The sequence below is a fragment of the Gossypium arboreum genome, chromosome 7 (assembly GCF_025698485.1).
Source record: "Gossypium arboreum isolate Shixiya-1 chromosome 7, ASM2569848v2, whole genome shotgun sequence".
Taxonomy (NCBI): domain Eukaryota; kingdom Viridiplantae; phylum Streptophyta; class Magnoliopsida; order Malvales; family Malvaceae; genus Gossypium; species Gossypium arboreum.
The window spans coordinates 13,046,150-13,064,118 of NC_069076.1; the positions used below are offsets into that span (position 1 = coordinate 13,046,150).

General features: G+C 36.1%; 1 non-coding gene across 1 annotated transcript; it reads right to left on the reverse strand.

The window, feature by feature from the left end:
* Positions 1 to 4,963: 4,963 nt before the first annotated feature.
* LOC128295810 (small nucleolar RNA R71) lies at positions 4,964 to 5,070 on the reverse strand. The gene has a single exon (XR_008286359.1). It is a non-coding gene; the product is annotated as a small nucleolar RNA R71 (small nucleolar RNA).
* Positions 5,071 to 17,969: the final 12,899 nt, after the last annotated feature.

Consider the following 17,969-nt stretch of genomic DNA (forward strand, 5'->3'; position numbering starts at 1 on the left):
AGATTTTAGCTTCATTTTCTTTGTTTAGAAGAGATCTAGAAGGAGATTTGGCTAAACTTGCATCAAGATTAAGGTATGTATGAGGTTGTGTCATGAGATTCATGCATGTTTTAGTTGCTAACTTGATGTTCATGTTAGCCATGGTTCAAATCCTTGTTATGCCATGGAAATGGTGTTTGGCCAAGGTGGATTTTGTGTTAATGCCATTGCATGTTAAATATGAAGCTTGTTAATGGTATATGTGATGGGGGATTGATGGCTCTTGGACTTTCTTTTTAGTATTTTTGAGTAAGACATTAAGTTCTTTGCTTAATCATGACCAAAATGATGGTGTTGTGATGTATTCGGTCATGGTATATCCACAAGTATGATTCATGCATGTTGCATGGTAGGTAAGATTTGAGCTTTGGATATGTGTTTATATTTGGATATAAACAACTTAAGATTCGGCCCTTGCACCTACATGAATATGTGTTTGCACATGATGAATTGGTATGACATATGCTCTTGCATTACAATTGGCACTGAGTGTGCGACGTTATCGAGCTAATCCCGGACAGCGGATCGGGTAAGTACCTTGAGCTCGTGACGAATAGGCAATATGTTCATGCTCGGGGTTGAGCTTGGTAAGCTTTAAATCTATGTGATGATTGAAATTGTATGATTGTGCTGGAAATGAGTTAGTGTGTGAAAATGCCTCAAATATCTTGTTGTGTAGAATATGAAATGTGGATGTATGACTTGGTATGAGATTGAACCGAAAGGTCTGAGGAATTATGGTATAGATTCGATATGGTTAAGTACCTATAGCCACGAGTCTTAGAAACTTTAATTTTGATAAGGTGGCCGTAATTTGTGTCATGTATGATGGATGATTAAGGCCAAGGAAAGATTCATGAAATTGGCATAGTCTACTGCAGTAACTGTTGCGGACAGCAGCAGTGAGATGAGATTGAAAAATCACTAAAAATAGTAGAAGTAGAATTAAATAGTGAATAAATTATGAAATAGAACCTTGATGAATCTATTTTTATATGGACGAAACAAAACGACCATATGAGCAGTATACTGAGAGATATTTAAGTTCTCGTGAGACAGGGCCAGAACGGTTTCTGGGTCCCCTGTCGCGAATTTGAAAATTTATTATAAATTATAAAGAAAGAATTAGAAGTCATGCCTTATATGTGAAGATTCCGTTTTGAGTCTAGTTTGATTAGAAACAATCGGCACCAGTATTAAAGCCCTGTACAGAGAGATATTCAAGTTGTAACGCGCGAAGGTCAGTGTAGTCGACCCCTGTAACATGGGTGACTTTAACTAATAAATTTTACCAATTGGCCTGACCAAAAATTCTAGAAATAAATCCATGGATGGATATATGAGTCTAAATTCAGGGAAAATTTACGGAATCAGTTTCCGAGTTTTGGAACTCGAGATATGATTTTTAAGGCGACAGTGACGCAGTTTTCCAGCCTGTCTGGAAAGGCCAAATTGGTTGGTACTTTGAGAGGATTTGGCCCGTTAACCCCTCGTGTCCGACACCGGCTACGGTCACGGGTTCGAGGTGTTACACCCATAATCTCAATGTCATCAAGTATCAAAGACTTATTCCAAATCATGCCAATTTCATAGTATTCACCAATTACTATATACATCATGACCCATAACTATAAGGTCATTACAAAATCATTCTCATAAACGTGACTTACTTATTTGCATCCTTACCAAAGGTGCATCATAGACCGAATCATTTCTCACGATTTTTTTGTACATACCTGTAATACTTCATGACATAATCATTCCTTATCATAGCTTTGTTATAATCTTTAAATTTCCCGTTGAACCACTTGGAATACTAAAGGATACTCGGGGAAATTCGTACACACAGTAAGATGCCAATGTCATATCCCAGATATGGTCTTAAATGGGTTCACACATATCGATGCCAATGCCATGTCCCAGACATGGTCTTACATGGGATCACACATATCGATGCCAATGTCATGTCTCAAACATGGTCTTACATGGAATCTCATATTGAAACTTTATCGAATGTCATCGAGATATCGTGAATCCATTTCTTAAAGAAAAATACATGTACATATCCATTTCATGCAATATTTAAACATTAGACATATAATAATAACAACACGTTGCATTGTTTTCATACAACTTACTTCGACACCAAATTGGTAAAAGAGGCCTAAACATCAATTTCTCATTTTTCCTCGTTCTAAGCCCGAATCTCATTTTTCATCATCTATAACATCACATTTAACTTATTAAAACAATATACTAATCAAATTAGTCGAATGACACATTTTTGGCAAACAATTTTGCCTCTATACTATGCCAAAATTACCAAATTGCCTCTAGGCTCGTAAAATGATTTTTATCACATTTTCTTACTCATTAATCCTAGACAAATCATTTTCATAACTATATCAACTCACAAATTCAATTATTTCACACATTTACACTTATTTTACAACTTTGCAATAAAACCCTTTTTAGGTGTTTTCAAGCAAATTTCCTTCATAAAAGTTGTTTACAACTTATCTAAGACACATATTCTTCCACAAAAACTCAGAAAACAACACATATGCTTTCATGGAAACCATAGACTCTTAATCATTTTGTAAAATAATCCCCTCATTTGAAAGCTCATGCTTTAGGGGTTCCAAAAATGCAAAAATTATCAAGAAAGACATTAAAAATCACTTACTAGCATGAGAGTTTCTTTGCTGAAATTTTCCAGCTTCAAAAACCTGTATTTGCTGCTTATTTCGTGGAGGAGAAGAGAAAAAGTGATAGCCTTTTTCTTTTTGATTTGTTAAAAATAAAACTAGTCAAAATTGGTGACCAAATTTAACCTAATTTTGACTTTTCAACAATTTTGTCTCCCATGGCAAGCCATGCTTTATTTAACAGTCTTATTGCACTTTGAAAGCCCCCAATTTTAATTATCTAGCTATTAGACACATTTAGGTACTAAAATACAACTTTTACATTTTACGCGATTTAGTCCTTTTTCGAAATTAAGCTAGATATCGCTAAAATAAAATTTCCAAAATTTTCATGCACCTTTATGAACATTGATCACGTGATTCGTAACAAGTAATAAATATTTATAACGAAGATCAAACCTAAACTAACTATTATCATGACAAAAAGGCAAGCGCACCTATCGAAAATAGTATAGTAATGGCAAGACCGGGATATCGTACCCAAGGGAACCAAAAGTACTAGTAATAACTATCTTTTTATTATCTAGCCTAGGAATAAAAGGGTTTTTTTATTAAACTAATTATCTAAACTAATTAACTAATTTAATTAAAACAAAGAGAAAATTTGAAAAAAGACTTGAAGAAAAGCAATTGATAAAGACGACACCCAAGGAGGAATCCACCTAGATTTCACTTGTTATCTGACTCTGAACCGGACGATTTATTCACTTGACTTGATCCGTGAGAGTCTCTAACCTATGTTATTATCCCTTTTGAAACTAATAACGTCTAACCATCAGTTGAATTAATAAAAATTTCTACCTTAATTAAAACCCCTAGGGAAGCAGTAAATCACTCTATGGACTCCCATATTAGGTTTCACCCTAATCCGGTAAAATCTCGTAACCCTATTTCTAGGCGTTCGATCAAATCCGCTTAATTATGTCAAATCTACTCATAGGCAGGGTCTATTCCTCCTCTGCATAAGCACATCAAATCATGAATTAATACCCGGAATATTAACTTAAGCATTAAGAACACATAATTAAGAACAAATCAAGTTTTATCATGCAGTTCAGATAATAATAACAAGATCCATTATAGGTTTTATCCCCTTTAGGTATCTAAGGGGTTTAGTTCATAATAAAATAAGAGTACATCTCAAAAGTATAAAAATAATAAAACATGAAGAAAACTCTAAAACCCCTGAAGGAATTCTGAAAGAGATCTTCAGTCTTGGAGTAGCTCCGGCTTTTGTGATGGATCGTCTAGCTTCCTTCAAGTAATTCCTGGCATGTGGTTCTGTATTCCAGAAAAGTTCTAGAAGAGGCCCCCCTCTATGGGTCATACTTAGGGTGTTTATATAGGCTTTGGATTGGTATTCTTCCTCCCTAAGTACCCTTTTCCATGTAAAATATAACTCTTTGAAAAAGGGACACGCCAGTGTGCCATGGCCATGTGACGTGATTACCAGGCTGTGTTCGATCCGTTAAATTGCCATGGCCATGTGGGCTCAATGGCCAGGCCTTGTGAATCGTGTAAACCTTGGTCGACACCCCCGAAGGCCACGGCCGTGTGAGATGCCTGTGTGGCAAGGCTTAGGTCGTGTGATCTTCTCGATTTGGTCTGTTTTGTCCCTTTTTAGCTCGTTTTTGGCTCCTTTTGACTATTGGTGCTCTCCTGAGTACAAAACATGAAATAACCGGATTAAGAGCACCAAAATCCACAAATCTAGTAGTAAACATCCATAAATATGCTAACTATTTGGGGTAAAACTATGTATAATTTGGTGTTTATCAAACATGCTATATCACATAAAATAACATCAAAATAATTTTCTCCGGCCTCAGAATAGTGGTTCCGAAACCACTGTTTCGACCAGTCCCAAAATTGGGCTATTACAAGCAGGGGCTGAATTAAGTATTGTTAGACCTGCAATTGCTGCAAATAATTTTTACCTAAAACTTAACACTATACAAATTATTCAACAGTTTGTTCAGTTTGATGGTTTGTAGGATGAAGACCCAAATACTCATTTGGTCAACTTCTTAGAGTTCTGTTATACTTTCAAAATAAATGGCGTTTCTGATGATGCCATTCGCCTTCGGTTATTTCCCTTTTCATTGAAGAATAAAGCTAAACAGTGGTTGAACTCGTTACCACGAGGTTCCATCACTACTTGGGAACAGATTATCAAGAAGTTTCTACTAAAGTACTTTCCATCGGCTAAGATAGCCAAATTGAGGAATGATATCTCTTCCTTTGTACAGATAGATTTAGATACTTTATACGACGCATGGGAGAGGTATAAGGACTTATTGAGAAGGTGCCCTCACCATGGGTTACCTTTACGGCTATAGGTTCAAACTTTTTACAACGGTTTGAACCCCTCAACTATGTAGTTAATCGATGCAGCCACCAGTGGAACCCTAAGTAACAAAACACCTAAGGAAGCTTATGAATTTATTGAAGAGATGTCACTGAATAACTATCAGTGGCAAGTCATGAGGGTAAAGCCTAATAAAGCAGCGGTGTTTTCAACCTCAACACGGTCATTATGTTATCAAACCAGGTAGAGCTTTTAAATAAAAAGATTGATCGTTTATGTGTCTCTATGCAAGTACATCTGGTGATGCAGTGTAACACAAGTAGAGGGGGAATGAACAATACAGAATGCCTAGCTTACGACCCTAGCACTACTAACGAACAAGTCAGCTATATGTCTAACAATTCTAGTCCTCAGAATAACCCCTATAGTAATACTTACAATGCAGGTTGGAGGAACCATCCCAATTTCTCTTAGGGTGGTCAAGGCAATCAAATACCACAACCCCCTCCAAGCTTTCAACCACCTTACCAACAGGAAAAGAAGCCGAACCTTGAAGAGATGCTAACAAAATTCATCTCGGTGTCAAAAACACGTTTCCAAAACACTAAAACAGTGCTTAAAAATTAGCAAGAATCGATTCAAGGTCTCGAGACTCAAATAGGTCAGCTTGCTAAGCTGATCTCAGAAAGATTACATGGTAGCTTGCCTAGCAACACCGAGACTAACCCAGGAGAGCAGCTTCATGCGATTACTGTTCAATATGAAGAAGGGTTAGATGAGTCCGAACCAGAACCGAGGCAAGAAACTATGGTAAGTCAAGATAAGGTGGATGAAAGCCAAAACAAACAAAGACCGGTAAGCAGAGAATATACACCTCGCATGCCATACCTAAAGCTACCAAGAAAGACGTACAAACGAAAAATTTGGTAAATTTCTTAACATTTTAAAAAGTTACATATTAACTTACCGTTTATTGAAGCTTTTTCACAGATGCCCAACTTGGTTAAATTTTTAAAGGAGCTTTTGGCAAACAAATGGAAGTTAGATGATTCGTCGCATGTGAAGTTGAATACAGTTTGCTCGGCCATTTTGCAGAATATACTACCTAGTAAATTGAAAGATCCAGTGAGTTTTACTATTCTTTATTTAATCGATAGTTTTGCTGTTAATAATGCTTTGGCTGACTTAGGGGCAAGTATTAACGTCATGCCCTATAAAATGTTTAAGCAATGAGGTCTTGGGAAGCCCAAACAAACTAGGATGAGTATTCAATTGGAAGATAAAACTATTAGATTTCCAAGGGGTATCATTGAAGATGTACTAGTAAAAATTGATGAATTAATATTCCCAGTAAATTTTGTTGTTTTAGACATAGAAGAGGACGGTGACGTTCTTTTAATATTAGGGCGACCCTTTTTAGCAACTGCCAGAACTATCATAAATGTTGGTACAAGTGAACTAATGCTTCGTGCAGGTGATGAAATGGTTACTCTTCAGGCTCGTGATTTGATTAAAATGTCAAGTAATGAAGATGACCTTATAAATCCGGTTAATAAGGCTAATCATGTAGTCCGATCCCCTTTGCAGGAAACACTTTCAAGAAACATAAATGAGCTACATCCTAGTTCATGCATTAACAATGGAGCCATCCATGAACGACGAATGCTACAGATAGATGAACTAGACGAATGGCAGACTTATGACAAGGAGGTGCAGAAGCAACACCATGTCGAGTCTAATAAGAGAACCAATCAATTCAAGGTTGGGGACCAAGTCTGGTTAGATAAAATGGACTCTCAAATTACCACCACAGAACTCAACGTTAACAGAGTGACTCCTTTTACGATACTCAAAGTCTTTCCATACAGTACAGTCGAGGTGACCCATTCGCATTTTGGCACTTTTAAGGTAAACAGTACTCGACTTAAACCTTATTTAAATAAAGGAATTGACAGCGAGAAAGAGGAGTTTCGAATCTGTGATCCACCGTGACCATGAGAATACGAGGTAAGTCTAGCTTAGACTTTAAATAAGCGCTTCACGAAAAGCAAACTGAGTACTAACCCCATTAATTTTCTTATTTTTTACTTCATATTATGCAGGTTTTTTGATTCACATGGCCTGGACACACAGCCGTGTCCTAGGCCGTGTGGCTTAACATAAGGCAATAATGACATACACGGCCGTGCGATATGGCCATGTGACCCACATGGCCGTGACACACGGACGTGTCTATGGCCGTGTGGACTTTGGGAGTTAGTTTTTAAATTACAAGAAAATTGACAGAGAGGTACACAGCCTGGTGACATGGCCGTGTAAGCCACATAGCCTGGACAGACGGGAGTGTCCTAGGACATGTGAGCCCTGAAGCTTAAATCCCCAAAAATCGACAGAGACACGAGCTTAAAAAGGCCACACGGGCGTGTGACATGGCCATGTATACCACACGGCCTGGACACACGGGTGTGTCCTAGGCCATGTGAAAACTAGAGCTAAATTTTTTGAATTTTAAACAAGTCAGAGAGCTCCACAGGCAAGGCACACGGTCGTATGTTTAGACACACAGGTGTGGGAGAAGCAAACGTGTAAACCACACGGCCCAGACATACGAGTGTGTCCGAGGCCGTGTGACGAGCGGGCTTCTAATTCCTCGATGAACACGGGCTGGAAGTTGAGCCACACGGGCGTGTGACATGGTCGTGTGACATGGTCGTGTGGCCCAACACGGACCGTTACACAATTGTGCCCCTTTTTAACCCACAAACCCTAATATTCTATTTCTTGTCTTCTTCTCCAAACCTCTCCCAAACACCAGTCGCCTCTGACCTAGCCCCTACATTTTTGGCCACTGTATCCCCTTTGCCCTCTTAGCTGTTTTTTTCTTCCCCACGACGCACAACCCCCCATCCCCACCAACCCCCTTTTCCCAAACACCCTCTACTCTCCCCTCTTCCTTCTCCTTTCTTACCCCCCAAACCCGTACTAGCCACAACTCACCCTACATTCCCTTCGCACCGTCCATCCCTGTTCTGTCTGACCACCACCACCGCACATTCAACCTTTTCCACTAACCACCACCATACCACTGTCGATTTCTTCCACCGCACATTCCCTTTCCAATTATTATTATTATTATTATTATTATTATTATTATTATTATTATTATTATTATTATTATTATTATTATTATTATTATTATTATTGTTGTTGTTGTTGTTGTTGTTGTTGTTGTCATTATTAGTCTTTTTAGTTATTTTTATTCTATTAATTTTACTGTTATTGATTCTTTATTGTCGTTTCTTTGTTAGTTCTTGATATTTTAGACATCTCTATTAATTGTGTTACTCTAAAGCTACTTAGCAGTATTGCTCATGTCTCTTGTTTTAGTAATTTGATTTTTTTTTTATTTTATCATTACGATTCTGGTTCTTCCTGTTCATTATTAGGTTATTGGTTTAGTACTAACATTTTGTTTTATCATGTTAAAAGCATGTTATTTTTATTGTTCAAGTTTAACTTAGCTATTGGTACACCCTCGCCTATTCCCTTTATGACAATTCGACATTTTAATCGCTCTTTTTTAGGTACACCATAACAAACACACGAGGCAAATCTAAGGTTGCTGTCCCCACTTCGAAAAAGTGGAAAGGCCTCGATGGAACCTCATCCCAAGCACATCTGCTGAGGCTCGCCACCCTTTTCTTTGATTTTCAGCAGGCCCTCAAGAGGAACTATACTAGCTTCATCGAGTACGACCCCTCGGTATGGGTCACTGCATTGATTAGGCTGCATTAGAGTAGGTCCGTTTGGCTGATGATGTGCGCGCAATTATTACCACAGCCCCGTGGGATAGGTTCTTCACCATCATCAAGCCCACCTACTCGAAGCTCACCTTAGAGTTAGCGCCACATTTTTGGTCCAGCAAGTCATGTGGGTCCATGATGAGCCAGGCACCATCACCTTTTTCCTTGGAAGGTTAGTGCGACACATGAGTGTCCCAGAGTTCGGTGCTACTTTGGGACTTTACACAGAGGGGTTCATGACCACCGAGGACTTTCTCCACCTTCACCGACATATTCATTACTCGCCCTCGCGATGTTGGGTTAAACTCACAGGCGGCCTGACTAACTATGATGCGAGTCGCTCAAAGGCAACACACCTCTCTCCAGCCCTATAGTATATTCACGCCCTCCTAGCTCACACTTTGACAGGTCAGAGAGAGAGCACAGGTGCGGTTAGTACTTGTGACGCCTATTTCCTGTGAAGCATGACTACCAGACATATGTTTGATTTAGCATATTTCATCGCACTCGCGTGCCATAATCAGACTGAACGCCATAAGAAGGGCCCCATCTTTCTCGACCCTTATGTGACTCATCTCGCTCGACACTTTTTTTTACTCGACACATCGGAGAAATCCTCAACACTTACCTTAGTCAGTCAGATGTCCCCTCAAGGCATCTCAAGCATGATACATATGAGGATGATTGAGCGGCAACGTTGAGTGGACTCTCCTCAGTATAGACTAGTCCAATCTAACATTCACCATGACACAGAAGACTTCACTGATGATGTTTCTCCCTATCACAAAGACCCACCACAGCCTCCACTATCGAGTCACCGACATGTTCCCTCCACTGCTAGCTCTCGAGGAGTGTCCTATGAAGAGTTCATGAGTTTCTATCAGTACTGTACTGAGCGGTTTGATAGTCTTGATGTGACTTTGCAGCAGATCTGTCAGCATTTACATATTACTCCTCCACGCCGATGATGTACACATCTGATGATGAGGACCATTGAGTCCATTTATCTTTATATTTATATTTATTTCTATTTCTATTTCTATTTCTATTTCTATTTCTATTTCTATTTCTATTTCTATTTCTATTTCTATTTCTATTTCTATTTCTATTTTTATTTTTATTTTTATTTTTATTTTTATTTTGTTTTCCTATTTTGAACTTTATTTTAATTATTATGGTTGTTTCTTAATGAGTAACCCTTTAATCTTCTTGAAATTGTGTCTATTTTCTTATCGTTGATCAGAATTTTGCTCTACCCCTACATTTATCTACAATTCTTCTTTTCACTATTCCGGGAGATTCATCTACCATTCAGGGCAGTTTCAGTTATCTCCCTACCTTTTGATATTTTGTTTGTATTATGATTTATATTTGTTTGTACATTGAGGACAATGTACATATTAAGCATAGGGAGGTTATTTATACGATTATTTGAAAATCCCTCAATTATGCCTTGTGTTTAAGTAATTTTCTCATATTACTTTTAGAATGAACTCGTATTAATTTGTGATTTTCATTGATATGTTTTAGATTAAATTCATAGACACTTGTGCATTAATGGTTTAAACTTTAAGACACTAGATAATCAAGCATGATAAGTCTATTTTCAGAATTAAAATTTTTAGGATGTTTCCCTAAATTGAGGTATTACCTTAAAGTTTGAAAATTTGCAAGATTGACATCAAAAGCCATAATTTTTGTGAGATTTTGAGCCTATAGAGCATACTTTTTTTCATGCTTACTTTATTATTGGTAATGAGTGCGTCAATATTGAATTGTTATTCTAGAACTTGCTTTGATTATACATGTCAAGACCACATCTTTGATTTGATATACTGAGATGATAAAGGCGCCTAGGTTTTAACTCACTTACCCCACAAAAAGCCTACCTTTACAAACTAACCCTTAGTGAACCCTTTTGAGCCTAACAAACTGTTTCTTAATTTATTTTTAATATTAAACCATACATTAGACTTTTTGATTCGTTGAGAAATTTACCTATTTTATTGACTCCCTTTTTGTCCAGATTTGATTTGGTTAAATGCCTAACTATGTTCTTTTATTTTAGTTGTATAATTTTACCTTATTATTCATTCATTCATTTAAAAAAAGAGCTGAAAAAAAATACATACATGTTGATTATTATTAGTTCTTTGTCTTGATCTTAAGTAGTTAATTTCATATTCTGAGAAGAAGCTATTGTTTATCTTTAATAAATTCGATTGATGTAAGTATTTAGTGTTAGTTTATTTTTCTAGTTAGGAAATTGGTCAATTCGATCTCGATTCTAACCTTCTTTTTCAGCCTTTATCCACACCATTAACCCAAACCCTGTTACAACCCTTTAAAGACCTTTTGATTTGTGTATCATCTCATTTATAGTGGTAGAGATTTGATTTTCATGCAAGCTTATGGTAATAATTTTTCATGTTTGACTTTTGAGTGCTTAAATTTTGAACCTTAAACAGTTTGAGTGATTTGAGTGAATCTTTAGTGAGGATGTCAATTATTGTTGATTTTTGAATTAAAGGTAATTATTTAGATAAGGGGGAATACATATGTTTTCATGCTTTAAAATGCTAGACTTTGATTGTTTGTGCATTTAGTGCTCTTTTAGTTGAATTATCAATGTATGATTATTAGTGAAATTATGATAAAACAATATTAATGAGAATTTAGGATTGGGAGAGTTTAATTTTAATTGTGAGTTGAGGATTGTGCTTGAGGACAAGCAAATGCTTAAGTGTGGGGATACTTGATAAACCATAAAAGTAACACATTTTAATCCTATACTTAGCATATTTTTGGATGGTTTATCATGTAATTTAGTGAATTAGATGCTCTTAATCCCTTAATTTAATGTTTTATACTCAGGTGAGCATAGGAGAACAAAAGGAGCATAAAATGGATAAAAGAGGCTGATTGAAAGATCCACACGGCCAAGACGAATTCCACACAAGCTGAACACATGCCCGAGTGAACCACACGGGCTGTCCACACGCCCATGTGGTAGCCCGTGTCGATATCACTCCCTGTTTCCCAAATACACGAAAAAAGCCAAATTGTAGGGTTTCTGAGCATTCTAAAGTCTATAGAAACACACTAGAAGAGGACCTAAAGGGACACACAGAGCAGAAAGCAGAAATTACTTAAAGGAAGCCGTTGGAATCATCTTAGAAGCAGATGCACTTCAAGATTGTAGATCTCCATTCAAATTTCTCTCGAAGTTTATTTGGTTTTTTTATGTCTTGTAGTTTTTCTAAATTTGAGATGTTTTCCTTTTACATTATGAACTAAACTCCCTAAATACCTAGGGAGGATGAAACCTAAGATGGATCTTATAATTTAATTATCTAAATTACACGATAAATACTTGTTCTTGTTCTTAATTATGTGTTTTTAATCCTTGTTTTAATATTTTCAGGATATTATTCGAAGTTTGATGTGCTTATTCAGTGGAGCAAAAGTCCCTATTTAAGAGTAGATCTAGCATAATTAAGTGGAGTTGCATGCAATCCTAGAAATAGGATGACATAAATCTACCAGATTAGAGACAAATCTAATAGGGAATCCATAGATAGAGTTAATGTGACGATAAGAGTTTTAATTAGAAAGAGATTTCAATTAATAAACCTAGAGTCAGTTGTTCTTAGTCTCGAAAGAGATATTAACATAATTTAGGGATTTCTACGGATCAAGACAAGCAAATAAATCGTTTGATTTAGAGTTAGAATAATAAGTGAAGTCTAGGTGGATTCTTTCCTGGGTATTGTCCTCATTATAAGTTTTCTTCAAGTATTTTTCATATTTTGCTCTTTTTCATGTTCAATAGTTAATTAGTTAGTTAATTTTAGATTGAAACAAATCCCTTATATTTTAGGCTAAATAATGGAAAGATAGTTAATACTAGTACTTTTAGTCCTTGTGGATACGATATTCTGGACTCACCGTAGCTATACTACCATTAGATAGGTGTGCTTGCCTTAGTCGTGATTGTAGTCTAGTTTAGTGATTCATAAAACGATCATCATTATAAAACAGAATCAAACACACACACAGAGTACGATTTTGTAGCTTAGTAAGTCATAAGCAAATAAACAACCCAAATGATATCATCAAGTCAAATAAACTAAACCAAATTACATTATCACTTCCACGCTTAGTCTCAACAAATTTCATAAATAATACATTTACATTCACAATTTTTACCTTGGCCGAATGCTCACAATATCAAATTAGCCAATTATCATTCAACTTTCAAAGCCAATATGTCATTACATAACCTAATATACATATACTCGTATACACAATGTAACAGCCCGATTTAGGGCCTAGTCGAAATAGTGGTCTAGGGATCTGAGTAAATTATTTTATAATTATTTAGATGTTATAGCATGTTTTTAAGAGTGCATGAAAAATTTTGTGAGTTAATTGTGACGTTTCTAAGCCCAATTGTGAAAAAGGACTAAATCGCATAAAATGCAAAAGAACTATTTTGATAGCTAAAAGTTCCAAATAACTAGAGAACCTAAATTGGGGGTCTTTAAAGGGAAATTAGACCCATTATGGAGGCATGGTCGGCCATGGGAGACAAACTTGGTCAAAAAGGCCAAGTTTGGTGGGTTTGGTGGCTAAATTGATTAAAATAGAAATAAAATAAGAGAAAGATGATATCACCTTCTCATCTTCTTCTCTACCACCAAAATTTTCAGCAAAGAAATGGGATTTTAAGAGCTTGAAATTTTAGGAACTTTCACACTTCACAAGTAAGTGATTTTAACGGTTTTTCTTGAATATTTTTGTACTTTTGAGACCCTTGTAGCATGAGCTTTCAAATTAGGATACTAGTTCGCAAAATGATTAAAGGTGTAGGGCTTTGCCATGAAAGGGTTTGTAATGTTTGCTGAGTTTTTATGCAAGAAAATAAGTCTTCGGTGTGTTATGAACAACTTTTGTGAAAGATGTTAAAATGAAAACACTTCAAAGGACTATACTATATAAGTTCTAAAATAGATGTTAAGTATGTGAAATAGTGGGAATTTGGAGTTGTTATAAGAGTAAAAAGGGTTCGGCTAGGCTTAAGATATGATGAAATTCGATAAAAATTGATTTTCGAGCCTAGGGGTAAAATGGTCATTTTGTTAAAGTCTGGGCCAAAATGGTCATTTTACTAAAGATATGAATTTTCGATTTCTTAATTTATTTAGTGACTATATAAGTGCATTTTTTGATTAGAGATCAAGAATCACCAAATCCAAACTTAAGCCAAGGGAAAGCCAAGCAAATCGATTAAATCGAATTGTCGCCACATTTTCCAATCCAAGGTAAGTTGTATGTAAATAATACAACTACAATGTTAACTTATGTGTTGAGTTGTAGTTGAATTTAATATAGCATGAATTGCTTGACTGTGGAATTGGGAAAGCATGATGGTAATAGAGACATTAGAGTTCCCATTTGAACCTAGGAAACAAATCGGATATTCATGCCATGACGTTTGGGTCACTTGTGTGAGCTAGTATAAGACATGTCTGGGACACGCATCGGCCACATTGTGAGAGCCAGTGTAAGACTATGTCTGGGACATGGCATCGGCATTGAGACGAGTGCTAGTGTAAGACATGTCTAGGACATACATCGGCCTCGAGACGTAAGCCAGTGGAAGACATGTCTAGGACATGCACCGGCTATGAGATGTGTCAGTGTAAGACCATGTCTGGGACATAGCATCGACACAGATATGCTAAAGCTTGTGTAAGACCATGTCTGGGACATGGCATCGGCACCTGCACCCATGTTTGAGGCTAAATGATTATCCGATAATGTTCCAAATGGTTCAACAGTGAATGTATGATTTCAAGTTAACAAGGAAAGTATAACTGTGTTGTGAGTGGTACAGGTACCTATATGTTATGTATGAAATATGAGCTTAATTATATGCTATGTGAGGTTTATTGAATATTGATAAGTAAGTTTGGCGTATGCCACTTGTATATTTTGATATTTGTTGATGGATGATAAAGTTATGCTGTATATTTATTTATGTGCAACTTACTAAGCTTTATGATTACTCCCTCTCCTTTTCATTTTCTTATAGCTCAAGGATCAACGGGAATCAGAGATATCAATCACACTATCAATCGAAGCATTCAGTATAGTTTGATTTATATTTTTGAATATGGCATGTATAGGGAACTAGACTTGTGTTTTGTGTCATTTTCAATTTGGCCAAACGTGTTGGCTTGGGATAAATCTCTCATTTTGTATTAAGCCTCGAATGATGGTTAATATTCATTTTGATTTATATACAAGGATGTTATCTTCATAAATGGGTAAAATACACACATGGAATGCGGTTTATTGTGGCTGATTTGTTTGCATGAGTTAGCCTTGTATTGGCTTTGGTTGCTAATGTGTATGTTGTGTAAGTAAGGGTGGCAAAGAGGCTTGGTAAATAACCTTAAATTGTCCACACGAGTAAACACATGGAAGTGTGTCTAGGCTATGTGTGACACACGGTTTGCCTTATGGACGTGTGGTCTGGCCATGTGTCCCCTGTACATGGAAATTTCAAGTCAGTATGCATGGTAATAAACACAACACACGGGCAGAGACACAGGCGTGTTTCTCAGTCGTGTGAGGGACACGACCTAGCACACGAGTGTGTGCCTTGGCCGTGTGTCATTTTGGGGATGTTGACATTAGAAACAGAATGTCCATGTTTTTGTACATGGGCTAGGACACGGGCATGTCATGGCTATATGAATGACACGGGCCAAGCACACGAGCATGTGCCAAGCCGTGTGAAAACCCTTGTAGGTGTGCATTTAGAATAAATTCCACACGAGTGTGTCCCTATATTGCTTAGGCCGTGTGAGCCACATAGGCCATCACATGACCATGTTGAAATGGCCACACGGGCTTGTTACCCTTTCACATGGGCGTGTGCCTTGTTTCAAAGTCAAATTTTCTATAGATGGTTTAAGGACCGGGTTGATCCCCAACAGTTTTCAATGGTCGATTTCGGGATCGTAGGCTCATAACAAGTAGTTTAAAGTAGAAATTGAAAAAGTTTTAAGTTGAACCGAGTCTTGGTGACTTGTGGACATTTGGGAGCATGAGATCTAGTTAGGTAATGCCTCGTATTCCGCTCTGACGTGGGCTACAGGTATGGGGTGTTACACACAAGCTCATGAATCATAATATAACATCATATACATATACTACTTATTTGGCCGAATATACCTAGTCATAATTACACGTAACCAAGAACCAATTCCATAATATTCATATCATTTAATCATAAAGCCAAATACTCTCACCATATTCACATACATTCTTTCATTACTTCATACAAGACTTACAACAAGTATCAAGTAACTTACTTAACTTATTTCAAGTAGGAAATAAACTAATTCATACCTGATCATTTTAGCTCAATTTACACATTCATTCACAGTTAACATTGCCTAATGAACCATTCGGAATTGGATAGGACACTCAGATAATCACACATATATCGTACAATGCCAACATCCCAGATGTGGTCTTACATGTAATTACATCGATGCCACTTTCCCAGACAGGGTCTTACTTGCACACATATATCAGAGTCAGATATCGACGCCATGGTCTTACTCACACATCACATATCAAAATCTTATGGTCTTACTCGCACATCACATATCGGAATCCTATGTCATGACATATGTATCCTAGCTATTCCTAAGGTTCATACGGGGCTTCCGGACGTCGTAACTCGGTCGAAACGAATCGAAAATAAAGTATCCAAGCTTGTATACATACGACTATTGTAAATATAAATTTGCATATTTCATTTCAGCATATGTAATTTGCATTTAATTAAAATTAAGTACGTCTATTTGCTTATAAACTTACCTCGGACGATGTAAAACTGAACGAGACGACTAGTCGACAACTTTCATTTTCCCCCAATCCAAATCTGATTTCTTTGGTTCTTTATCTAAACATATTCAAATTAAACTCATTCAAACATACTTTCATTCAATTTAGTCCAAAAACACATAAATGGGAAAATTACCATTTTACCCCTAATATTTTACACTTTTTACAATTTAGTCCCTATTGCACAAAACACAAAATATGAAAAATTTCAATATACCCATGTTTGGTCGAATGTTCCTAGTGTCCATACAAGTCCATATATTTCATTTATTTCACATTTTAGTCTCTCAATTTATTATTTTTGCAATTTAGTCTTAATTACTCAAAATCATCAAAAACTCCAATACAAAACATGTTAATCCAAAACATATCTTTCATATTTCATCATCAAACGAAAAAAATCACAAGCTTTCAACAATTTCATAACTCAAAATATTCATCAAAATCAAAAATTCAAGCATGGGTCTTGTAGATAACTTAACAACGATCTCAAAAACGTAAAAATTATCAAAAACCGAGTAAAAATGAAACTTGAATCAAGCTTGGAAGGTGGTCGAACCTAGGTTTCTTTTAATTTTCTTCTTATTTTGTTATTTCGGCAAGAACATGATAATATAAAACCATATTATAAATTTTTATGTTGTATTATACATATATTATTAACCATTTTACATTTTTACCTTTTAATAATAAATAAACATAACACATATTCTAAGGTCATTGCCGTACACACCATATTCCCAAGGTCTAATTACATCTTAGGTACTTCAAATTAATAAAATAATAGCAATTCGGCCTTTATACAAATAACCATCAAATTTTCATTTTACGCGATTAAGTCCTTTTATTTAATCGGGCACTCAAACAACAAAATTAGTATTATGATTATTATGATGTGTTTTGAATGGCTATAGAAATTGGTCATTTTGAGTAAGTAAAGGTATATGTTTATTTGAGAAAATAGTAAGTTTTGGTTATGAGATTGAATGATGTAAGTTGAAGTATTGAAACATATGCTTTGGTATAATTTTGGTTTACTTTTGGTATGATTTGGTTGATGAATTGAATATGGAAATTGTTGATAATGTAATGATATAAATAATGTATGTTTTGGTATTGAAATTGGCTGAAATTATGATGCAAATGTGCTTGGTTTGATGATTATAGTTTTGACCAAAAATCGGT